At 39.5% G+C, this 27,267-nt stretch overlaps 1 long non-coding RNA gene across 17 annotated transcripts in view; it reads right to left on the bottom strand.

Annotated features, from left to right (window-relative positions):
* The window catches only part of LOC125451135 (uncharacterized), a 353,914-nt gene that overhangs the window by 223,845 nt on the left and 102,802 nt on the right, over positions 1-27,267 (bottom strand). For 15 of the 17 annotated variants that reach the window (XR_007247221.2, XR_007247222.2, XR_009445587.1 and 12 more), the window contains one exon: positions 1,959-2,074. The exons of the other annotated variants lie outside the window; for them this stretch is intronic. This is a non-coding gene — a long non-coding RNA (uncharacterized LOC125451135). The remainder of the gene's footprint in view (positions 1-1,958; positions 2,075-27,267) is intronic. 17 annotated transcript variants of the gene reach the window in all.

The raw sequence follows: 27,267 nt of genomic DNA, 5'->3' as shown, positions 1-27,267 counted from the left end.
AACCCTTAAATGGGAACTTCTGAATCTCAGCATTAATTTCAGATTTCCAAGTAGTTGCATTTCATTAAAAGCCTCAACTTGTCTTAGCATACTCCATTTTCCATTATCCTCTCCCTCTCTGAGAAACTAGATGCGCAAATTCCTGACACATAAAAAGGAGCATGTGCTTGGTGGGTGCAGCTTGCCAAATGCTTCTCCCAAACATCATGCAGCTGCTTCCTCAAATGTCCCTGCATATTCCGTGGCCAGCATATTTCTGGACCCTTCATTCATAGCATCAGTAGCTCACATGTCTCATTGTATCATCAAGCCTGCTCTCAGACCAACTCAGGCATCACTTCAGTCCATTCAGCACTTTATTTTGTGGCTCAGGAACACCTACAACTTTCACGCTTCTGCCAGATCACCGAGCGTGCTGGAACACACATGCATCTCATGTCCCTACCAAGATGCATTTTACGGCTCTTAGCTTGCTTTCTTAGCATTCACTCACTTTGTGCTTACTTGGAGGCTGCTAGCCTCTGTGCAGTTCACATTGTTTTCTTAGTGTACACTTAGTGATTGCAACATTGACATACAGGTTATCAGGCTCCATTTGGCTTGCATTGCTTTTTCTGTATCCGTAATCATTAGTGCTCAGTTTCAGCCTGCCAGCTTCTGTGGCTCTCAGTTTCTTTTAGTGCAGAAGGAGATGCAGTCAGTTTGTGACGGTGCAGAGCAATGTGAAGTCAAAAGGGTGGACATGTCACTATACAGCACAGTGCTTCGTCAATTCCACATTGACAGAATCAGCCAGGAGTTTATGCAGCAAACACACTGCAGCATGCTGCAAGCAAATGGCCCTGTGTGAAAGTCAAAGGGGAACAGTTCTTAGTGTTGTGAGTGGGGAGTACTGGCAGTCGGGGATACCACCACACTTAGTTGTAGGACACGTCCAGTTCTCGTCCAGGTCCTTCAGACAATTTTTCCACCAGAATCCAGGAATTTCTGTCGTTGGAGTTCAGGAATTTGACCACAGTTCTGCAATTCTGCAATTCAGAGTTATTCTGCAAGTCAAACGCAAATAGTGTGGGGATCAATGGTGGGTTGTTTGAAGCGCTGTTGAGACATATTTCTTGGCTAAGTCAATTTTTCCTGAGAGACAAGCGAGAGGTTGAATATGATGGAAGTGAATTGAAGAGCATTTAGTGCTGATGCATGAGCAGGAGAGATGGCGAGGTTTCCCCAGTGAGTGAATAGAAAGCACAGAGGGCAGATGATGGCACTCAACCTTTTAGTACACAGGTCATTGACTTTCTTCCCAAGCTGATAGGTGTCCTGTTTCACTTGGGGCACAGTACTGACATAAGCCGTATTTCGTGTCTGTGATAGTTTGGTCGGGTGGCATAACCACCCTGCACCAAGTTAGCTAGAAAGGAACTGGCCTTCTCTCACCATACATCCACGAAGAGCACCAGGTCCCTGTCTGTGCATTGAGGATATTCCCTTTCCTCTGGACCATGTCCTGAATGTAGCGAATCAAACACCACAATGTAAGGCATCATTCCCAGCTTGCAGCATCTGATGTGGTGTGGAGCTAAACTTTAAATAATTGTCAGTGATGTGAATACCAGAAAGTCCTTGCGATAGTGAGCACTTCTGCCTCTCCAGGTGTGAGATTTGCCCAAAAGCCACAGTTCCCAACACCTGGTTGCATAATGAATGAAATAAAGAGCTGAAAATTATCTGAGAAAATATGCTGAGCCAAATAGACCATGTGCCATAAATCTAATTTGATGGAACACTTCAAGTGAAAATGGAAAAACTCTGCCTGTGTCTTGATCTATGAAGGTTAAAGGCAGTTTTGATCATCATATAAAAGATTCATTTTGGAAGAGCAAAACTTGAGATTTTAAAGTGTGGAATTCATCTCAAAGGTTGATCCACACATCTTGCATAGGAATCTCAACATTCCTTACCTTGTTTGGGCTATATTGTTTTCAATTAGTTTCCATCGTACTATTTGTTAGCCAGGATATCTTTCATCGCATTACATCCACTGTACCAGGATGCATCTGTGTCTCCAACGGCATTGCTGTAGTAAGATGGATAAAACAAGAGCGTGACCAAATCTATACACACTGATGCAAGCAGGACACAACAAAAGATTGGTATTCAAGAGTCATAAATGTCACATCAACGTGTCACAGATGAACTTTTTGATTCTATTCGTTTCAATGCAGGCACAGCGATGCAAGTGAAATAGTGGATATTAAAGCCATGCTGATTCTTCAAGACAACAATTATCTTTTGTCTCTTGTCTAGGTCTCTTTAAGTTCTAGTTGTCTGGTTGTCCGAAGCTCACTGCAAAGCTTCATCACTGAAAGAATGAGGTCACACTTAGTTCAGAAACTCTGTACATAGGACGGTCTAATTACTCAATTATTGAGTGGGAAACTACAGCCCAGAATTTCCAATCAGGATCTGAAATTCCATTGCTAGCATTGATCGGATTAACAATTATTCACTTACCTTTAGATGTTGTCTGTGCTAAAGGTTCCCAGGCAGAGGCCAACTGCAATGAAGCTGTCCAGCAATTTACAGTTAAGAAAGTTTTCATAGAATCCACACTTTCTTTTGACTGTCAAGCAGCACAGCCAACCATATCGATAGCTCCTGTGAGAGGGTAAGTATTTCTCATAAATGTAGAGTTTAGGGTGGCAGGTGGGTAAAACAGTTGTGTGTCAGGTCGGTGAGGGAGAGTATGTATGGAGTGCTATGTGCACAAGATACCAGGTGGGTGAGGTTGATAGAATTGTGCGCAGTGGGATGATAAGTGGTTAAAAGGCCATGGTACCAACCTCACATACCTGGTATCCTATGTGTGGAATAAACACAGTAAAACACTGATGGAGAAACTCAGCAGTATGTGGCAGCATCTAGGGATGGAGAAGCAGTTAATGTTTTGAGTCCAGCATGACGCTGCAGTACACTTTCACAATATGCCTTTAACCTTCCTTTGTTTGCAATTGATCAGAACTCACACCCCAGTCACCTACTTTTCGCAAATGAGTTAAACTGCTTTTTCAGTGAAGATTTGTGCACTTACCAGCTACAAGAAGAAACAACATAAAAATCTACACAACAGAAACTTTGGAAAAAAAACATCATTGATGAATGGCTTGATTCAATGCAGCATCTCTGTGAACATATGAGATCACACTGGCCTGTTTTGAATGAGTCGTCCCAAGGTGTCATTGTTGAAAGAAGGCAGATCATTATACCAGAACATTTGTGACCTGATCTTCTTCAATAACTTTATCACTCACATTTGGGACATATCAAACAAAAAGACTCAGTAGAAAATCAATACATTGACTGAGCATCAGCAGTGACATCAACAAGAACTGCAAGGTATGTATATAGCATACACCAAATCAGCACAAAGAATCATTGATACGCAGGTGGCTATGGGGTGTTTCCGGCAGTATAACTTGGAATGGAGAGTAAGTAGACAACCTCCTGAGCTTTCTTTTCAAAATGTTCCCTATGCAGACACCTCTGAGGTGTTATGAATCACGATTGTTTAAAAATTTGGTTTAACTTTGAGAGAATTACAGAGGCATATGTCAAGCCTATCTTTGCAATGGACTCAGCCAGATCAAGAGGGCTGGGTATGGGTTCACGACATAAACCAGCCTGCACACTTCAAAGGTACTCCTGAAAATTAGAAACCTCAGGAATGGGATTAGGAATCACAGAATCAGTCCCTAGCTGCTATTTTCAACCTTATTCAGCTACAAATCTGGCCTATTAACTGTGTTTTTCCACACAAATAGTGTCTGACCCTGATGTGTATATTCAGGATTTTTATTCCTTTTTCATTCAGATTTCTAACATTTGTATTATTTTGCTTTATGAAAAAGATACTCTTCTTATATTCATTTACAGGATATGTATTTCGTCTTTACTGAGTTGTTCATCTAAATGTATGTGAAATAATAAACTATTTAGACTGATTTAAGATGGACACCAGTTTCTCATGACTGAAGTCTGTCATTCATGCTGAAGTGCCATTGTATTCAGTAATTTCAACGGCAGTGACATTTAGTTTTATTTCAAACTATGTTTCAGAGGAAGTGTATTTCCTTGCACATAGTGAAAAACTGTACCAAATTCAGCTGAAATTTCCCCAAAAAAACTGAAATTCAGATGACTATAATATATAATATAATATATATCGATTATTATAATATGTTCTATGAATGAAACTTTCACTGGCATGCCCTTGCTGACTGACTAGCCTTGACCAGAAGTCTCAACACTCAGCTTAGGAACTATTTCTTCTTAAATTCAAATCAATTGGAGTTTTTTTTTCAAATAAAGATGTAACCCTAAACATCCATTAAATGCATTTTTAAAAAAATAAAACAATTAAATTTGCAAACAAAAATTGACTAACATAATTATGATTTATTAAAATCTGAACTCATAATGAGCAGTTTCCATTATTCTGTAAATCACCACAGCAACTATAAATTAATTATTTGGGACTATGGTTTATATTAGTTACTGACAGAACACAGAAAGGCAGTAACGTGATAAAATACACATATCAGAAACAAAGATGTTGCAAAATTGCAGCAAATTAATTATTGCAGAACAATAGCCAAATTTACAAAGGCCAGGAAAAAAAATCAATTAATATAGTCTTCAAAAGGAGCTTTATAACTTGTTTCTCTGAAAATAGTCAAGAGTTTGGAGGTTTTGAAATCCTTCAAAGCTTTAATTTGGAACTTTAACAAGACATAATGACTGCCATCCTCTCGTTTTCATTTTATTCCACAAGCATATTGCAAGACTATGCCTGTGAATTCTTCAGGAAATTCCTTTGTGCTTGTCTCTAAATTCCTGTGCCTGCAATCCACACACATTTGGCTTACGTCATGCTCAGTGTTGTGCTATTTATACTGGTCTGTGTTGTGAGATGGCAAAATCACAATTCGCATTATAAGCAACAGGATTCAGCATGTTTTGACTTGCTATGCCACACAAAGATGAGAATTCTACCCAGTTGTTATACATGGAAGAGCAATAACAGGATTGTCATTTACTCACTAACAACAATTTCCAGCAATTGGGTTATTTCAATTCTATTCCGGTAATTAAGTTAGAATTTTATATATTTACTTTAAACCAAGCTGATTTAAATGAATATAGGTTTTTGTATTCATGTAGACCTAAATTGTGCAACAATCACATCCAACATATTCACAAAGGCACAAACTTGAATTTTCTGCACATCTTATTTTAACAAATAGTGGTGAACATATTTCAATCATCAGCGAACGTCTCCACCTCTGCCGTTAATATGGAGGGAAGGTCATTGATGAAACCTTAGTTTCAATAATTAATAATAACTTTTACTTATTTTCTATAAGCAGATTATTATTTTGTTTTTTTTAAGGATCAAATATATCAATTGTTGAGTTTCAATACTGTGTATGCCTTTTGAGGTATATCAGGACTGCCTGGTCTCAATTGGTAAAGGAACCATCCAATGTGTCACTGATCCATACAAGTGAAAGTAAGAGCACATGACATCAAGACAGTATTTAAGACTGTGGCATCAAGGAGCCCAAGCAAAAGTAGAGTCAATTGTAATCAGTGCAAAATTCTCTAGTAGTTGGAATCATAACTAGCATAAAGAAAAATGGTTGGTTTTGCTGGAAGTCAGTCATCTTAGTTCCAGGACAACATAGCAGGATTTCCCTTGGCCCCACCGACCATAACTGTTTCATCAATGACTGTCCCTACATATCAAGGACATAAGTAGGGATGTTCACTCGTGATTGCACAATGTTCAGCACCATTTGCAGCTCCAAAAATACTGAATTAGTCCATGGCAAAATAAAGTAAGACCTAAGTATTATTCATGCTTGGGTTATCAAGTAACATTTGAACCATCTGCGGCAAATGAAAATCTTTCAATTGCCTCTTGATATTCAGTAGTATTACCATTGCTGAATCTCCCTCTATCTACAGCCCAGGGTTTACCAAAGACCAGAAGCTGAAGTGGACTCAACATATAATTACTGTGGTTAAACAAGCAGCAAGTAACTCATCCCCTGCCATTCCAAGCCTGATAATGATCAACAAAGCACAAGTCAGAGATGTGATGAAATATTCTCCAGTTCCCTGGATAAGTACAGCATACAGGAGACGAAGGTTTAGTGGCATTATCACTAGACTGGATTAGTGGCCCAGGTTATATTCTGGGGATCCGGGTTTGTATTCAAAAATAATCTAACGTTGATTATGAAACCACTGCTGACTGTCAGGAAAAATCCATCTGGTTCACTAATGTCCTTAGGGAAGGAAACACGCAGGCCATACCTGATCTGGCTGAGATGCACCTCTATACCCACAACAATGTGGTTCATTCATAACTGCCCTCTGTGCTATTAGGGATGGGCAATAAATGCTGACCTAGCCGGGGATGCCCACATCCCATGAAGGCAACCTGCCTTGATGGAATTTGACATGTTCACTCCTTTCACTGCTGACACAAAGCAATAGCAGTATGTAACATTTACAAAATGCATTGCAGAAGTTCACCAAAGTCCATATCAACACTTAGAGCATCCCACCCAACACCCCCCCCGATAAACCACCTACTCTACACATCCCTGGACACAATGGGCAATTTAGTATGACTAATCCACCTAGCCTGCATGTTTTTGGGTTGCATAAGGAAACCAGAGCACCTGGAGGAAACCCACACAGAGAATATGCAAACTCCATGCAGACAATTGTCCAAGGGTGGAATCAAACCTGGGTTCCTGGCACTGTGAGGCAGTAGGCTAACCACTGAGCCACTGTGCCACCCAAATTATGGTGGGCAAATTATTGGAAAGGGCTCTGAAAGATAGGATTTATGATCACTTGGAAAGGCACAGTTTGACTCGTGACAGTCAGCATGGATTTGTGAGGGGTAGATCATACCTCACTAGCCTTATGGAATGCTTTGAAGAGGTGACTAAACACGTGGATGAAGGTGGAGCAGTGCATGTGGAATACATAGCTTTAAGTAAGGCATTTGATAAGATTCCCCATGGTAGGCTCATGCAGAATGGAAGGAGGCATGGGATGGGGAAAATGTGGCAGATTGGATTCAGAATTGGCTGACCCTTAGAAGACAAAGGGTGGTAGTGCACAGTTACAAGTGATGTACCACAAGGATCTGTTCTAGGTCCTTTTCTATTTGTGATTTTTGTAAATGATGTGGATGAAGGAATGGAAGGATGGATTAGTAAGTTTGTGGACAATACAAAGGTGGACCATGTTGTAGATAGTGCAGAGGGATGTTCTAGATTACAAAGGGACATTGATAGGATGCGGGGCTGGGCTGAGAATTGGCAGATGGAGTGTAACTCTGAAAAGTGTGAGGTGATTCATTTTGGAAGGAAAAACTTGAAAGCAGAACATAGGGTTAATGGAAAGTTTCTAGGCAGTGTGAAGGAGCAGAGGGATCTTGGGGTTCATGTTCACAGTTCCCTGAAAGCTGCTACCCAGGTGCATAGAGTTGTTAAGAAGGCGTATGGTGTGTTAGCTTTCATTAACAGAGGGATTGAGTTCAAGAGCCATGATGTTATGCTCCAACTATACAAAAGCCTGGTTCAACCACATCTGGAGTATTGTGTTCAGTTCTGGTCACTCATTATAGGAAAGATGTGGAAGCGTTAGAAAAGGTGCAGAGGAGATTTACCAGGATGTTGCCTGGAATGGAGGAAAGGCCTTACGAGAAAAGTTGAGATAGCTTCGGCTTTTCTCTTTAGAACAACAAAGGATGAGAGGTTCCCATTATCAAAGGATGAGATAACAAAGTGTGAAGCTGAATGAACACAGCAGGCCAAGCAGCATCTCAGGAGCACAAATGAGATGACTTGATAGAGGTATACAAAATGATCAGAGGTATAGATAAAGTAGACAGCCAGAGACTTTTTCCTAGGGTGGAGGTAGCTATTACTTGGGGGCATAGTTTTAAAGTGAAAGGAGGTAGATATCGGGGAGACGTCAGAGGTAGGCTCTTTACTCAGAGAGTGGTAGGGGCGTGGAATGCATTGCTGAAGAAGGTAGTGGAGTTGGCCTCATTAGGGGCATTTAAGCAGTTATTAAATAGGCATATGGATGGTAGTATAACGTAGGGGTGGAGGTTAGATAGACCTCAGGTTTAGGGTAAAAGTTCAGCACAACATTTTGGGCCGAAGGGCCTGTATGTTCTATGTTCTAGAACCATTTAGCAGAGTCTTAATAGCTTGTGTAATACCACCATCTAAAACCAGAAGTGGGAATCAGTATCTTCTAAAATTATGGACGTTTTAACAAGAATTCCTAAGGATGTGTCTTTGGGAATAAAACAGTAAAAATGGTAATAGAAAGACTTAGGGGTTTTTGCATTTTTATGCATTACTCAAATAAATATAATCAAATCAAACTTCAAGCTTTAAGCCACAAGTTAAGAAAAGAGTAGTCATTATCTAATAGTCATCAGTTTAAAAAACAATTCACATCTCCAGTTTATTATCCGCAGTCTCAATTAGCATTGTTAAAATGACAAACTTCTAAGATTTTAGTTAAAGATTATTGTCAAAATGTCCTATTACTTTAAGTCTTCTTTTTACTGCTTGCTATTTGGGTTCCTTTCGCTCGGTACACAGGATTCGGTCCTTCTGACCTGATGCATATCGTAAGGTGACATCACCATTAAATAAAACAAAAATCTCCGAGGCTACACTTCTGAACTGTGTGTCAAGTTTCTGAGACAAACTATCCCAAGTGTACAATTGGCTGAAAAGGTTGAAATATTCTCAACAAACAATAAAAGTTGGAACTGATTAAAAAGTTCTGAATTTTGTTACTGGAGTCAAGGTGTTAGTACCTTTGCCTGCTTGTGGGGAAACACAAAAATAAGGCTCATTGGGCCTTATCAAATAAAAAAGAAACTCCTTAACCTGTCCGTCTCCTCTCCATCTATCTGCTACTTTATCTACCTTCCATCCATCTCCGCCTTCTCTCTATTTATTTCAGAATCCCCTTCCCCACCCCCATTTCTGAAGAAGGGTCCAGACCCAAAATGTCAGCTTTCCTGCTCCTCTGATGCTGCCTGGCCTGCTGTGTTCATCCAGCTCTACCCCTTGTTATCTCAATGCTGTGAATTATGTTTTGAAAACGCCAGACAGCATGCAAAATTAGTGAATGTGTCATGTTAATATGTGAAAGGGATACTATGACAGGAAGGATAGTCAGAACAGACATGTAATTGCAGTGGTAAAAGAAATATTGTATTAAGTGGTTAGGACAAGTGCAACTTGTTGTAAAATTTCATTTTTAAATAAAGAAATAGCAAGTTTCCTTGACTGGTGCAGAGAAAGAAATATCAGCTTTTGTAACTCCGGGTGGAATTTATCAATGTAAAGTCATGCAGGCTGGAATGATTAATACAGCAACAATGCTTCTATGATTAACTAAGAAGGTCATTGAAGGATTATGCAACTGTGTTATATATATCGCCAACTTGGTTGTGATCAGCCAAACATGAGAGAAATATTTAAAGTCCTTGAAGCAAGTTTTTGGCTGATTGTAAAGAGGCACTTTTGTCATTACTTGGCCAAAAATGAGATTGCCAAATGAAAAGTGACTTATTTAGGTCACACTACTGGACAAGGCCGAGCAGCTAACACAGAAACAAAAAATAAGGGCTAACTTGGAATTACCTGTGCCTTTGCCAAAGCTCAAAATTTTGTGATATGTCAGTATGAGTGGATTTTATTGGACATTTGTTCCAAATCACAGCATTATCTTGGCTCTTTTGAAAGGTTTGTTAAACCAACGCAACAATTGTTATTAGACAAAAAAAAAGCCAGAGTACATTTGATAAAGTGAAAGTTGTGCTAAGCCCTACACCAGTTTTAGCAGCACCAAATCATGCAAAGCCATTTAAAGTGGCTGTTACTGCTAGTGTCATCATGATGCAATGTTATTACAGAAGGATGAGGTGGGGATCAAATATCAAATTTTTCTTGGAAGTTAAATACATGCTCGCAAAAAAATTCAATTGTGGAAAAAAGGACTTTGCATTTGAGTTTGAAATCTATGTATCCAATAACTCTGTGGGATCCATTGCTTATACAGATCACAAACCTTCCACTTTTCTATCCAAGTTTCATATCAAGAATTTGAGATTTTTTTCATAGAATCCCTACATTGTTGGGAGCAGGCCATTCAGCCCTCATGTCCTCACACTTCCCCTGTAAACCTACATTTACCATATCTAATTCATCTGGTCTGCCCATCACTGGATGCTATGAGCGATTTATCATGGTCAATCCACCTAACTTGCATATCTTTGGAGCATAGGAGGAAACCTATACATTCACAGGGAAAATATACAAACTCAACACAGACAGTCACCTAAGGGTAGAATTGAACCTGGGTCACTGGTGTTGCACGGGAGCAGCACTAACCATTCAACCAACTTGCCATCCTATTAGTGTTGAAAGATAAAACCATACAACTTGAAAATCAATTACTTCACAAGAAATGGCTTATCAAGGGCAATAAAAGAATGTGGTGAGTAAAACAGACTTGTGTAGAATATATGAAGTGTCCTTATGTATTTACTGTCAATGGTATTACAGTCAAAATGTAATCCCTATAAATGGAATAGGTATGTGATAAAAGTAAATTGTTGTAGGAAAATATATATGACGATTAAAGTATATTTTTGTTCCTCTACAGGAAAACTTGGGTTCTAAAGTGGATAAAGCCATGTGCAGTTTTATGTTAAATTATAGCCCGATATTGTTTTGGTGAAGAAGGGGAGATCTAGTTTTACATGAACTTAAGTGAGACTTCTAAATAAACTTGAGGTGAAAAATTTAATGCTGTGGAAACCAAAATAAAAAGAGAGAGAAAAATGGGCTGTTGTCTCACAACAAGGTGTCCCCTTTCGCCAAGGTGACAGGGCGGAAACAGGTTTTCTCTCATTTAAGTACATAGAACAATTCAGAAGGTTTATTTCAGAGAGAGAAGCAGGCCATTCATAGAAAATAGACCCATAGGGATAACAACGCAGTTTAGTCATCTCCAGGGCAGTCAGGGACCAGAAACAGAAAACTTTAAGCTGTCAGAGAGGAACACTTCTTACAAAGCTGTTGAATGCATGGAATTTTAGATCAAATGTTAAGGAGTAGAGGAGTTCTGTTAGCTATGTTATTGTGTGTAAGTATTTCATGAAGACACATTATCTTAAGAAGATACAATAGCTACAAGTGAATGCAAAGGTTTGCAGGAAAGAACAAAGCGCCGCCATGCCCACAAAATAAGGAATTTTAAACTGGAAACGGAATGATTTTTTACTGAGGTTTAAGCATTTGTAAAGTTGTTGTTTAGAGTAAAAGAGAAAGTAAGCCACTTCAAGAGGTTCAGAGATAATGGGAACTGCAGATGCTGGGGAATCCGAGAAAACAAAGTATGAAACTGGATGAACACAGCAGGCCAAGCAGTATCTTAGGAGCACAAAAGCTGACGTTTTGGGCCTAGACCCTTCATCAGAGAGGGGGATGGGGAGAGGGTTTTGAAATAAATAGGGCAAGAGGGGGAGGCGGACCGAAGATGGATAGAGGAGAAGATAGGTGGAGAGGAGAGTATGGGTGGGGACGTAGGGAGGGGATAGGTTAGCCCGGGGAGGACGGACAGTTCAAGGAGGCGGGATGAGGTTAGTAGGTGGGAAATGGAGGTGCGGCTTAAGGTGGGAGGAGGGGATAGGTGAGAGGAAGAACAGATTTGGGAGGCGGGGATGAGCTGGGCTGGTTTTGGGATGCAGTGGGGGAAGGGGAGATTTTGAAGCTTGTGAAGTCTACATTGAAACCATTGGGCTGCAGGGTTCCCAAGCGGAATTTGTGTTGCTGCTCCTGCAACCTTCGGGTGGCATCATTGTGGCACTGCAGGAGGCCCAGAATGGACATGTCGTCTAAGGAATGGGAGGTGGAGTTAAAATGGTTTGCGACTGGGAGGTGCAGTTGTTTATAGCAAACCAAGCAGGGGTGTTCTGCAAAGTGGTCCCCAAGCCTCCGCTTGGTTTCCCCAATGTAGAGGAAGCCACAACGGGTACAGTGGATACAGTATACCACATTGGCAGATGTGCAGGTTAACATCTGTTTGATATGGAAAGTCATCTTGGGGTTTGGGATGGGGGTGAGGGAGGAGGTGTGGGGGCAAGTGTAGAACTTCCTGCAGGGGAAGGTGCTGGGTGTGGTGGGGTTGGAGGGGAGTGTGGAGCGGACAAGGGAGTCATGGAGAGAGTGGTCTCTCCGGAAAGCAGACAAGGGTGGGAATGTAAAATGTCTTGGGTGGTGGGGTCGGATTGTAGATGGCGGAAGTGTTGGAGGATGATGCATTGTATCCAGAGGTTGGAGGGGAGGTATGTGAGGACTAGGGGGATTCTCTTTTGGCGGTTATTGAGGGGGCTGGGTGTGAGGGATGTGTTGCGGGAAATGCGGGAGACACGGTCAAGGGCGTTCTCGACCACTGCGGGGGGAATGTTGCGGTCGTTGAAGAATGCGGACACCTGGGATGCGCAAGACTGGAATACCTCATCGTGGGAGCAGATGCGGAGGAGGCGGAGGAATTGGGAATAGGGGATGGAATTTTTGCAGGAGGGTGGGTGGGAGGAGGTGTGTTCTAAGTAGCTGTGGGAGTTGGTGGGCTTGAAATGGACATCAGTCTCTGGCTGGTTGCCTGAGATGGGGACAGAGAGGTCCAGGAAGGTGAGGGATGTGTTGGAGATGGCCCAGGTGAACTTGAGGTTGGGGTGGAAGGTGTTGGTAAAGTGGATGAACTATTCGAGCTCCTCTGGGGAGCAAGAGGCGGCACCGATACAGTCATCAATGTAAACCAGCCCAGCTCGCCCCCCTTCCCCCACTGCATCCCAAAACCAGCCCAGCTTGTCCCCGCCTCCCTAACCTGTTCTTCCTCTCACCTACTCCCTCCTCCCATGTCAAGCCGCACCACCATTTCCCACCACCTAACCTCATCCCACCTCCTTGACCTGTCCATCCTCCCTGGACTGACCTGTCCCCTCCCTACCTCCCCACCTATACTCTCCTCTCCACCTATCTTCTCCTCTATCCATCTTCGTTCCGCCTCCCCCTCTCTCCCTATTTATTTCAGAATCCTCTCCCCATCCCCGTCTCTTAAGAAGAGTCTAGGCCCAAAACGTCAGCTTTTGTGCTCCTGAGATGCTGCTTGGCCTGCTGTGTTCATCCAGCTTCGCACATTGTTATCTCACGTCAAGTAGTTCTCGTTTTTAATTCCTTTTGTCTGTAATAAGCATTTATGGCATTTTATTCAGCTATATGACCAGACTTTTATGAGTATAATCAGTAACAGGTCACCATGGTAAACAAATTACAAGAATAAAATTTATGATCAACCAAGCCAGGTTTCATTCTGGAACTGGACTTATCCAATGTTACTGTCATCTTGAATCTTAACAATACTCTTGTGTTGAGACAGGGTGAAGCCATGCATTTTCCCACCAGGAATGTGAGGTTCACTTAAAGAATCCTTTTTTAATATTGATGATTGACTGTTGACTTATGCAATCATATTTTCTGATTTTGTACAGATCATATATTTTACAAGACATGGTGAAATTATAACAGTCACTCTACCCACTGATAGTTCATGATAGATTGCAGGACCAAATATGTTTCTTTGCTTTGTTGCAATGTTTTCAGTGAAAAAGAAAGAGTGTTGTAAGAGCAGTAAGTGAGGAGAGAGGGTAAGAGAGAGAAAGAAATAATCTTCAAAACAAAGATAAGGTAAAGAGAAAAACACAAATGCTACAAACATAAGAAATTTGAAAAAGAAAAATGCAAAAGTGAAAGACAGAATAAAATGGAAATACATATGACAAAAAAATTACATGTTGAGACTATTAGTTAACTGCATTATCTCACCTGAAGAGGAGCTCAGCTGTGCGAGGATTCTACACACATTAAACAGCCACCTGTTTCAAACATCCATAGTCTATTTGTCCCTTGGGCAACTAGTTAATATTGTATAGGATTTCCTCTATAATTACATTAAAAAGCTTTATCTTTAAATTATGTAAACTTTATCTGTCCTCGACATTTATAGACAGGCTAATAAACTGACAAGGAAATATGTAAGTCACAGATGTATGGTCTGTACCAGAAAATTATTGATGGACAACTGTATAAAATTACCTACATGAAGATGTTAAGTACAGATATTTCATTGCCCTCCTTTTCCAAGGGTTAAAATGAAGGATGTTTGAAGTATATCTGGTGTATGAACACTTACATTTAACTTCATTCTGAGTTGGGATTCATTATGAATGTATGTCATACATATCAAATCTAATGTAAATCTTTTCATTTGGAAGTGACTACCATCGTAAAATGAATAAACATCCCCGTCAGGAAAACTGATCTATTCTATTCTTAGTTGTTAGTCTCTCATGGGAACCAGCTGTGATACAATGAATAAAGCCAACCTATTGTTGTGATTCTGCATACGCTGGACAAACCCAGATTTATGTCTAACAGGCTTGCACCTCTTTATGTTTTTTGAAACTTTGTGATGGTCGAAGCATTTGAAATGAGGAGAGAGTTTTTTTTGTTTACAAGCTGCCTGCTTTTCTACAGCAGTTAACAGTTTATCACTTTCAGGTTTTTTTTAAAAGAAACATTTTGTATGGGAACAAACGTTAAAAACAAGAAAGAAATGTCACTGTGCTTCTGAAGCACAGAAGTGAAAAGAACTGAAAGAGAAAAAAAACAGCACATGAATCCATCAGAAAAGGAGATCTACTTTGAATTAAGGAAAGCTGATTGGAATTAAGATAAGCTTTGTCCATAACTGCAAGGTACAAGGAGAGCACTTTTGATTGGAACAGAAAAAGGGATTTGGGATTGTTTGGTATGCTTAGTGCCACAATGCCTCAAACCCATGTGAAAATTTGCTGCTGGCTATTAATCATTATTGTGCCCCTGCAAAGAAGCTGTTACAATGATGACTATATGTCATTATATTCCCACTGTAAGCAACGAATCAGGGAGCTGGGAAAGTTAAGCAAGAGTGACTGGCAAACTTTGGAACAGCAGAATCCATTTAAATAAATTTACATCACATTTTCTGTTTCTCTTGTATGGGAATCATACTTTAAAATGAAACAATATGTTGTGTTCATGGGGCCTGGTCTTTTATTCTCCTGTCTCCGAATCTTCTTTCCAGGTCAGCCTTTGCCAATGCTGACAGCACGCTTTTCTCATAGCCTCTCCTTCTCATAGCCTTTGGGTGCTTTCAAGTTCAATTTAGCACAATAAAGTTGTTATGCATGACAGTTTGGAGAGCAGAATAGGTGGTGTTTGAGCCCGCTGTGTCGTTACAAAGTGGGCTCATTCTCTGCAGGCCAGCTCAGTTACTGAAGCTGTGCTGGTGGGACACTGCAATGGACTTCCAGACGTTCCCATCCTGACGAAAACAATTAGCTTCAAACTGCAAGAAGCCACGGGGTGACCCTCTCTGACAATGAGGCTGCGCCACTTAATATGCTGCAGTGTATTTCAAATTCAAGTTGATTTATCTTGTTGTACTCTTCGTTTCGTGGCTTTATTTGCAGATGTTTAGTAGAATATTAAAAAGTTTTAGTTTAGACATGAGTAAAGAGTTAGACCAGAAATTAGAATTGCTGGTTTACTATTTTGTTGGTGGAGGGGGGGGATGGGAGGAGAAAAAGTTGTGACATGTCAGCCTTGATTGCATGAGACTCTGCTCCCTAGAACACTGCCCAAAGGTTTTCTTACAGATTTCCGAGAAAATGTCTCTTCTGCTAAATGTCAAAGACCAACTAAATAGTCGACATTCACAGAACCAGGCCGAGGATATGAGTTCACTCTCCAAGTTTTATTTAAAGACTACTTGCTTCAATAAAGATAAAATATGATATAGCTTCAAAACAACAGCTTAACTTTGATAAATTTTCATTTCTGGAACATATAAATATGTTGTTCTTTTTAATGATTGAAGATGTGATTTTTTTTGTGGTTTAATCAATTAAATGAAAATCAAAGTTATTCAAGTTTTACTTGATTCCTTTTGATTTAACAGAGCTGAAATTACAAATTATTCAATTCTGAGATATGATTTTACATATAGATGTTACTTCTACAAATAAAGATCCATGATTCTAACAATTTTACAACACTAATTCTTAACATTATTAGTTAGGATCACTAGACAAGAGCCATCACAATATTCAGACAAACAAATATATTGACAATAAAAGTGGAGCATGAAATTAGTAGCTTAGAAGTAAGACGATAATTCTTATACTAGAAATGTGAAACAAAAACAAAAATTGCAAATTTATAGTAGATCTGTGAGAATTTCAGAGGAACAAAATATTAATATCTCAGACTAAAATTCTTCACTAAATCTACTAATCGGAAAAGCAGCTGAATTATTAGTCATTCTCTGTCAGATGCTGATTTACCAACTGTGCATTCTGATCTTATCTTTAATTTAAGAAATAAATTTGCAAAACTGTTTCTATTGTCTGTTTAGCATTGGTTATTTGTTTTTTTCTTTCACTGCACCAATTTCAATATTGTTTGATTAAATTACAGTAAAAATATCTTGTGAAAATGGAGTAAAAGGGAGTCAGCATGTCACTAAGCTTGAATAGGACTGTACACAAATTTGCCCTGTATTTATGGCAGAACAGAACACTGTGAAAAATCTTTCCTTCAATACGAAGTTTGACCAAGCAAAGATAGATTCATTTGTGGTGTTTTCTTAGGGACCAATGAAACTCAAACGGTGTTCAACAATGGAGCTAATCACAGTTGGTGCTCTGATCTAGATTTCTACCTTTCTTCTTTGCATAACCTTATGATCATTTCTTAGCATTTTGACACTATTAAGTCTCTTAGAAATTGTGAGCAGATAATTTTCATTTTACTTTGCTGTTTTATGCATAGTTCTCTTTGCTTTGCTTTATGTGTTCAAACTGCACTTTACTTCACTTTATTGTTATTAAGAGTTACTGCTGGTAGTTTTTAGACTCATTCCCAAATGTCACAAACGTAATGGTTTACTCAAACACATTACTGGGCAGTTACATTGCTATCATGCTTCTCCAAAATTCAAAATTGGATTAAATACTTCAGGGAGGGTTTAATTCTGATTAACTTGAATGAATACATACTAGGCCATTCCAAGATTGTGACGTTTCCTATGAACCACTCTCCATGCGCAAGAAATGGAATGCTATGACTCCATCGCTGCCTTGTTATTGTCAAAAATCTTAAAATACCAGTGAAGACTGACAAACAATACAACTCCTAACAGCTGTATATCAGTGATGACCTTGAACCTCAACCATTTTCACCATTGCCATGACTCCGGTAACAGTAAAGACCTACATCGCTGCTGGATTCTCAACATCACTTGTAGCTTCCTTGCTGTGTCTTGGCACTGTCCTCCCATCCCTAAAGTACCCAACTGGTATACCTTCATTTGTTATCCAGAACACTTCTAATGGTCATAAAATGAATGTTTGCTTTTTAATTGGACAAGGTTTTATTAATTTCTTTAAGTCACCATTGCAAATTGTCCAAGCAGTGACTAAAAAGAAAAAGAAAAACAAAGACAGCATTAAAGAACACAGTCAGCCATTGTGTTTTGTATTAAGCTTCACACAAGCATTTCAATGAAAGGTAACCATGGTATTGTGCAGTATGATGGCATGTTCTACTCAAGGATTTTTTTTGCTTGCTTTCAAATGATCTATGTTTATATAGCTACTAGCAATACAATCAATGTGAATTCTTTCAAGCAAAGAACTATTGTACATACAGGACAGCCTTTATCACCTTTATAATGCTATGCTGCATTTCTTACATTACACAAACAAATTTCTTTTGAATAGGCATATTAAAGGGATGGACTGTTTCTTTGAAAAGAAATAAAAATGCATTCTGTATGTGTTCAATTTGGCCTTCACCAATTGGTCTTGTGACTAAATAACAGTTATACATGTAACTCATATGACATTACATTTGCCATATTTGGGATATAAAATAGTTTATTCAAATATTGCAGCAGTAGATTAAACATTTAGACATCCTACAACAGAGATTCGATTGAAGCAGCATTGACATTAGTTTACTCTCAACCCACAGCAGAGGGCAGAGCTACATTCTCAACTTTACTTAATTTCATACATTTTCTTGTGATGAGACATGCAATTTTTCAAATTTTAGATAAATTCTTTAAGTAGTTAAACAGGATGTATCAAGACTTCTCCTTGATGATTAAAACTGACACTAAAGTTACATTTCCTTCAATAGCTTGTTGTAAGCAGAAGCATTTGTACTTATTGAAGTAACAGATCTTCACATGCAAGGTTTTACATCGAAAAATCACATTTTCATTCCAAAAATATAGTTATTAGTACTGACTTGTGCTCCTATTTTAATAGACTTGTCTTGTAGTGTACAGTACAATTGGTGGAATTTAAGATTTCCTCAGTTAGCGTTAATACATTTTCACGGAAGCTGTTTACAAACTTTTAAATAATTATGATAGTACCTGAAAAAGTTAATAAAATATCAGAATACAACATTATAAGCATTATAATTTAGGGCAGTGTTGTGCTTGATTTAACATTCCTCGCGCTCTTGGAAAACCGAGGGGATGAATTTTGCTTCTTTATCCTCACAACAGTGTTTATTTATATTAATTCTCCACAAACAGGGTAGAACCATAAATGCTTATGAAGCTTTGCAATCATTGAGACTGGTTCTTGTACCAGTTTCTATCAAAGGGTACTGAGTTGTGTATATCCACACATAGATGTAGAAGTTTTTCACCAGCATCTGAATATCAGATTTATTCCAATGTTAACTAAGAGTGAACAGGATGGTTAATAATTTCATTCTATTAAAATGATGAATGGTTAGGTTTAAACGGTTGCTTGGCAGCTTATTTTCTAAGTTTTCTTTGCACCGTTTGTAATTTTACAGCAGGCATTGCAAAAAGACTTTTTAAAATTCATTCCTGAAAAGTGGGTATCACTGTCTAGGCCAGTGTTTATTGCTCATCCATGTTGCACTTGAACCGCTGCAGTCCTTTTTGAGTGGGTTCTGCCACAAAGGCCTTGGAGAGGGAGTTCCAGGGTTCTGATGGGACGACCGTGAAGGAACAGTGATATATTTCCATGTCAGTATACTAATTGGCTTGAAAAAGAACTTCCAAGCAATAGTGTTCAAAAATATCAGCTGTCTTTGTCCTTCTAGATGATAGTGGTCATGGAATTGAAAGGTGTTGCCCAAGGAGTGTTGGTGAATATCTGCAGTGCATCTTGTAGATGGTACACACTGCTGCTACTGAGTTGCTGTGATGAAGGGAGTGAATATTTGTGGATGCGGTGACAATCAAGTGTGCTGCTTTGTCCTGGATGATGACGACAAGCATTTGAGTTCTGTTGGAACAGCTCTCATCCAGGCAAATGGGAAGTATTCGATCACACTCCTGATTTGTGCCTTGTCGATGATAGACAGATTTTGGGGAGTGAGGAGGTAAATTATTCACTGCAGTATTCTTAGCCTGTGACCTGTTCTTGTAGTATTTATCTGGTCAGTCCAGTTGAGTTTCTGGTCAATGATAACCCCTCATGATGTTGATGAGGTTGGGAGGAGGGTACAACAATTAAATATCAGAAAGCAATGGTTAAATTCCTTTTGTTGGAGACAGTCATTGTTTGGTATTTGTGTGACATGGATGTTACCTGCCCAGTCAGTCCAAACCTGGATATTTTTCAAGTGTTGTTGAATTAGGCAAGGATTGCTTTAGCATCTGAGGAGTCACGAATGTTGCTGAGTATGATGTAATCATTCACAAAAATCCCCATTTCTGACCTTAGGGTGGAGGGAAGGTCAATGAAGAGTCAACTTAAGATGGTTGAGCATAGGACACTATCCTGAGGAATGCCTGAAGACATTGTGCTGGAGCGGAGGTGACTGCCGTCTAATCACCACAGGCACAATATGACTATTAATCAGCTGTCAAGGCTTACCAAAACTTAAATTGGATTGTATCATTTGCAACTTAAACAATACATACATAGGTGTAAAACTGAAAATCCTTTGCATCAAGCATAATATGTGCTAAAACTCAACTGTTGCTGCAATAACAAGAACATTAGCTTTAAATTATCAAAGTTGTGAAACTGATGCTCACTCATCACAATTTGCTCCTGGTAATCATTTCCTGCTGCTTAGACCCTAAGCTCTGCAAACCTCTGACTGGGATTTTGACAGAGAATATTCTTTTCACTTGATCCAAGAACTACAGGCTGGCTATATCAACATAGCTGGTTTACCCCAGGTGCAGGGCATCTTAGACAGCGTGTGCATTACATTGAGAGTGCCATATAGTAAGACAGCTGAATTAATTCAGGAGCAAGTCAGCTCTGATCATCACTATCACATTTTAGAAGTCTGCACTACGTAGCTCAGGCACTGCCATAATGTCTGTTTCCCTGGGAACTCTCAAGTTCCTGGTCAGTTTCAAGGGCTGGATGTCTTGCAAGAATGGTTATTGGGAAACAAAAGCTACCACTGCAATCATAGCAAATGACTCTGTTGTGTAATCCCTTGAAGCAGAGTATTAATATAATACAACCATTCTCCAACCAGAGCTATCATGGAGCAGATAAGTCTTCTAAAGATGGGATTCTGATGCTTGGATAAATCTGAGTTTAGCCTTCTAATAAAATCCAGAGTGTGACACATGCTGCACTCTACAAGCCAGAATCAGGCAGAGAGGGGATGTGATGGATTCTGAAGAGTTGGCAGGCATCAATTGACACCTAGATCCAGGTGGCAAGAGCAAGCTCATTTACCATGAATTTATTGTTTCTTGAAAGGCAAGTGTATATTTTTGTTTTGAGCGGCAAATGTAGCTACATTTGTTTATTTTTTTTCTTTTGATGTTGCTAAAAGTGAATATTTTGAAGCATTTAAAAGCTTCCCTGTGTGTGATGGTCACAAGTTGAGTCATGATAAGATGCTGGGCTACACTGGGAAAAGAATAGCACTCACATTAACAGGGTTGTAAGATGGGAATTGGTTAAGGACAAGTAACCTGTGTATCATGGCTCTTAAATAGTCATAAATTGTATGTGCAATGAAGTGTTGTGGTGCCATCTTTGTGCCTTGCAAGGCACTGTTTTGTGGTTGATCTCCCATCATAAAGACTGGGAAGGAAAGTTGTGGACGGCCAAAATTTGACTGGGAAATGGCTGGGCTTCAAACATAGCAGTCAGTTGAGAAAACTCTCTGGATGTCTCTGGTATAAACCCTCTATGGAACTTACTAAAAATGATGCAGCCAACTTCAAGTAGGTTTCATCCCAATTATTTAGTTTTACTTTCCATTAAAAAGTATTCCTTGATTTAAGAATGATAAACTGATGCAATTTTAATAGTTTGGCTGAAGTATGTTTATCACCAAAAATTAGCATCCTTAATAAGATTAGCTAATCCACCACTGTGAGTTAAAATTGTTGACAATGACCACAAAATGAATGAGCTAAACCACGTTAATTTTTTTATAGACAAGAAGCAAATTGAACATTTTTTTTGATACGTGAAGGCGTTTAAAACAAGGTTAATACTAGTGACTGCTACCTGTGAAATGTATGTGCTTTAAAGGGTGTTCCTGAACCAAAGGTATCATTGGAACCGCACAAATTTAATACGGAGCTAAATCTGCAGAGCATGATTCAGGCAAATTGAATCTCGAACCAGAACAAAGTAACATAAAAACATGAATTCAAGTGATTTTATGTGTGACTTATAGACACTTAAAATTCCCCAATCTTTATAATTGTTTGTGTCAATTGCATTGAAATCTAGTTACAAAACTGATGGAAGCAGAAAGGATGCTGGATGGCAGGCTCAAGAATAAGATGGAACAGATTTCAGGCATTTACCGAAGAAACAATGCAGACATGAGGAGACTACTCACACACTGAGTAGTCTGGACCTGGAATGCTTAAGATTGTGGTGGAGGCAGGTTTAATTGAGGCATTTAAGAGGGAATTGAATTATTGTCTGAAACTAATGAATATACAGGGCTGGGGAGGCAATGGCCTAGTGGTATAATCGCTGGACTGTTAATCCAGAGACCCTGATAATGTTCTGGGGACCTAAGTTCAAATTCCGCCATAGCAGATAGTGGAAATTGAGTTCCATAAATATCTGGAATTAAGAATCTTAATGATGACCATGAATCCATTGCTGTTTGTCAGGGGGTAAAACTAACACTGGCTGTAATTTGTTTTGAGCCCATTCACGGGCTTAAGAAGTGCAGGTAGGGAATGTTTTTGGGCAGGAAGCGAAAAAAGACCTAATTTCCCAACAGCATGCCACCATTGCGCTATAAAGAATTCTGAACCTGATGGATCGGGGTCTCACCAGGTCAACCAGTTCAACAGAAGTCCTTGTCGTATGCAGTCTTGCTTGTAGTTCTTAAATGCTTATAGTGTAAAGGGTGAGGCCCCCCTGGATTGACAAGCCTGCCCAAGTGATGCTTCCGCATTGGCTGATGCCAAAACTGACAGGTACAGACAAGCGAGGCTTAACTCAAAAGGAGAATCAAATAGAAATGGAACTCAGGAAAAGGTGGATTCAGTTGTGAGGAATGTCCAGGAATGGAACTTAAAATAAATGGTTTTTGGAGACATTGGAAGGATGCTGGCTAATGGAAAGAGAAACTAGGATGTGGGGGGGGAGAATTACAAGGGGCAAAAAGAACAAGGAAGAGTGGGAGCTGCATATTTAGGGCAGAAGCCATGTTGGAATAATTAGATTTGCTGGGGAGGGAGAAAGAGCAAATGAATTCAATAAATGTCAGTGTAAAGCTAAGGCTGTGCATTGGGTTTTGGACAGTAATGAGCTTGGGGGAAGAGCAGGAATGTCAAGGGAGATAGTTAAAGAGCTGATGGTCATAGCGGGAGATTGAACAAGGACAGAGCAGACGTCAGAGCAAATGAGAAGACTATCTACAGTAATGGGAGGAAAGGGTTGCATAGGAGCTGGGGTGTAAATAAGTCAAATGAAAAATTTACAACCTCCTCTAACTTAATCCTTAGAGAAAAAGATGGCCTTACAGAGAATGCCAAACGACAACTACAAAACTGTTCGTGCAATCGCTAGGGCCATCACAGAAGTGACAATTAATTTTCTGAAGATGTACTGTTGTCGTCTTGATCACTCAGGAGGAGAACTCCAGTAATCATGGGACAGAGTCTCCAGAAGAGCAATGGTTTGATGAGGCCTCCATAACCTGGTTCAGTGAAGGGGCAGCAGGGAGGAACTAGAAGAGAGGGAGCTAGACCAGCCACCTCAGATGAGGAGGGAGGAGAATCTGATGGAGATTCTGATGGAATCAACAGTGATGATGCAGATTCTGAAGAAGCCAACACAACAAGGCAGACAATTTTAAGAGAGCCTGATAAAGACTAGATTTGTGGGCACATAACTTTATATTAATATATGTAGGCAATCAGGAGTATGAGCCAATTATGGTGCAGAGCATATGCTTACCCTCAATGGGAATGTTTACTTTAAACCTTGGAACTGTTAAGGTATTTAATTTACCCTTAATTATAAGTTCATTTTCCAGCAATACACTCTGCCCAGTCACCTGGCTAGAGCATCAATAAGGCATTTTGCAGCATGACATGGAGACCTGGTTCATCTGGCTCAAATCTCAGTTTGCAAGAGGCATTCATCTGTCATAAAGATGTAAAGGGTCCAGACAATTCTAACTTACTTCCAAACCCCAAATGTCTAGCTAAATGTCTCTCCATGCACAGAACAGTAGGGAACAACAGTTTCAGTTTCAGTGTTCTTTGTCCTGCACCATATGATCAGCCTCCCATCAAAGCAGTATACAGATATACAAATCGTGTATCGTCGGATACCTTAGCAAATTGATAGAGACCTCAGGGCTTTGTGCACAAAGTGTTATATTTGGGTTAAGCCTCAGGTTATATGGAAGGTTGAACCCTATATAATCAATAGTGGAATCAATGTGTTTGATCTTCATTTTGGTACTGCAAGCCATATAGATGCCAAGTTGGCAGTTAGAGATGTCAATCTCCAGATTGTCCGTAGAGTACATTAGTGACAAGAGTGTTGTGGTTTGGGAAAAGTTACTTGTGAAAGAGTCCTGAATGAAACAAAAATGCAAACTAAAATCAAAGAGATCTAGTTTTATAGAAAAAAAAGCTTCATATGCTGTGAGTAATTGAGATACCTGTGAGGAAATTATCCCAAAGTCATCTTTTGTGGTAGTGTACTTGTCCCATGCAAGCTTTTAATGCAAAGCGATCAAACGTGCATGTTCTCCCAGTTTTGAAGAAAGATCATTGAGCTGATGGTGTAACAGATGCTTACTGTTGTAGTTCCTTTTATGTTTTAAGTGGTAAGACGGCCAGATGTGTCAGAAGCAGGGCTAATGTAATGTATATACTTACACATTGGTAGACAGACATTGATTACACATGAGATTTCTGATCAAGATATCTGGCACCCAATCTTGTGTGTGATAGTCCTCTGCAGTGGTAACCTCACAACGCTAACTCACACACACAGGGGTGTGAAGTCTTGATTAGAGAGTGGCACACACCCTTTTGAACACAGCAGTTCAATCAAGTGTTTGCAGCACTGAGGCCAGGTTCACAAGCCATCTATGGGGGCTGAACTCCACAGCCACCGCTGTGCAGGCTTTTGCTTCTACTTTGCTTCTTTTCTGGGCACCCTTCAAGAGAACCTCTAGCAAAGTGTTGCTAAAGTGTTGTGCCACTTTTTGTCTGGTCTCTCACACCACCTGGGTGGGTGGAAGTGATAAGCAGAATTAAATAATGCTCCTGGGTTGCAGAGAGTGAAGTGTAGCATAGATCCCTTTTAACCATGGCATCCACATATCGGGGCCTGAAAAGTCTCAACAAGGGGCAATACCTCCAATCTAACTGTCCATAAATTTGCTTTGTAACCCATGCATTCAGATGTTATGTGCTGAAAAGTCAAAATGGAGTGCCCTGCCCCCAAGCAGAAGTACCTCCCACTTTTAAGCCCACCTTCATACTGAGACTTTAAAAAAATTCCATCCATTATCGATTGAAATTGTAAGTGGCTTAGAATATACAAAAATTCTTCAAGGCTCATTATTCAGCATATTCTGAATCCACAAACACTACTATCTAGAAGGACAACTGCAGCAAATACATCACCTGCAAGTTCCTGTCCAAACTTCTCATCACCCTGACTTGGAATACATCAGCGTTCCTTCAGTGCTGCTGGGTCAAAATCCTGGAACCCCATCCATAACAGCACTGTGGATCTACCTACAACAAATGGACTGCAGTGGTTCAAGGTGACAGCTCACCACATTGTCAAGAGCAGGCTAGGGGTGGGCGATAAATGCTGGCTCAGTCAAATGATCCCCACAACTCTTGAAGGAATGAAAAAATAATAGATGTGGCCTAAGCTTCTTCATGACATGGTAACTCCCTCTTCTGTTTACCAGACTTCAGAAGGTTAGTGTTGCCATCGCTCTCTTACCCTGGTAAATTTTGCTTACCTTTTTGACACTCAGCCATTCCTTTCATTCTCTTAACCTGAGATATCACATTAGCAACCAGGATTATTCTTTGCGAGAGCATCCTGTGCAACATATAACAAAGCAAAAGGGACAAGCAAATTTCAAAATCTATCTCCTAAAGTTCCACTAAAGAAAGCTAATGAATTTTAAGATAACCACCACATATCAAACATAATGCACAATTGATTTCTGTTCAACACATTCAATCTGAAAACCTGTCACAGAAAATTTACTGTCCGTTTAAACTTGTTTCCTTGCACATGTGGCATTTTACTTAATGGAACAAATTAAGATGTTTGCTCAAAAAATGACAACAAATATTATGAAATATTTTTGTTTGTATGAAATGATAATAGAAGCTTACAATTTCTTTCCCTGTTTTAAAATTAACAGTTAAAACATGTTACAGAAATAAGAAAAAAAAGTAAATGAAATCGGCTTTTGAGATTTTTTTGTCTTTTTGATTTGGAAGAATATCTCAAAGAATTCCTGGCTTCATGAATAACAGTTAGTAAAGAACAGCAGCATTCATTAATATTATACAAATATATACTTGTACCAACTGATTTCCCTGAAAATGTTAGACCATAAGACATAGGAGTGGAAGTAAGGCCATTCGGCCCATCGAGTCCACTCTGCCATTTAAATGCCCATCAGCCATTTAATCATGGCTGATGGGCATTTCAACTCCAGAGAAGTTGGAGAAAGAGATTCTGAATGAATTACGTGTAAACATACATTTGTTTCAAATTTGAAAATTTTAAAATAGAAAAATGTAACAGCACTTAGCTGTTGTTCTAAATTTATCCAATCATCATCTTTACATTGAACCCCATGTTGGTCTAGCAAGTTACTGATTACTGTAAAAAAACTCAATGATGGTAACATAACATTCGTGGGTTTTGTACATTGTTACATAGCTAGACCTGGTTTCAAAGCGATAGCTCAATAATGTAAATTTGCCAATGTTACAGCTTTCAGTATAGTATGTCATTTTGCCTCGTTTTTCTTCATATAACCTTAAAGAGGAAATAGAATAAGAATTACATGGGTGTTTCAGTTTGTTTGGAACAGTTAAATTGCTTAGCAACATCCAAATCAGAATCAATCAAAATAAGTGGCTACCCAGTTCTAATGGAGGTTGATACTAGAGTGGCTATATCTGTGACTGCAGAAGCGGTCTTGAACAAAATTCACTCTGGGCTCCAAACCTTAAGTCTGCATAAGACCTCGGCTAGACTGAGAACCTATAGTGGGGAACCTTTACAGATTAAGGGTACAACTTCGGTCCCAGTTTCACTTGAGAAGCAGTTGGTTCAGTAAGTAAAAGTTTGTAGTAAAAGGTTCTGATCCAAACCTGATTGGGTGAAATTGGATGAGAGAGAATCACCTTGAGTGGACTAATATTTTTTGATTTGAAAATGGCTGCTTGAGTGAAGTCCTAATTAAATACCTGGAAGTGTTTTTCAGAAAGGTCTAGGGGCTATCAAAGGAGATAAGGCCATTTTGCACGTTCACCAGG

The sequence above is a fragment of the Stegostoma tigrinum genome, chromosome 3, assembly GCF_030684315.1.
Source record: "Stegostoma tigrinum isolate sSteTig4 chromosome 3, sSteTig4.hap1, whole genome shotgun sequence".
Taxonomy (NCBI): Eukaryota; Metazoa; Chordata; class Chondrichthyes; order Orectolobiformes; family Stegostomatidae; genus Stegostoma; species Stegostoma tigrinum.
The sequence above is the reverse complement of the archived record's forward strand: the minus strand, read 5'-3'. Positions and strand labels throughout refer to the sequence as shown.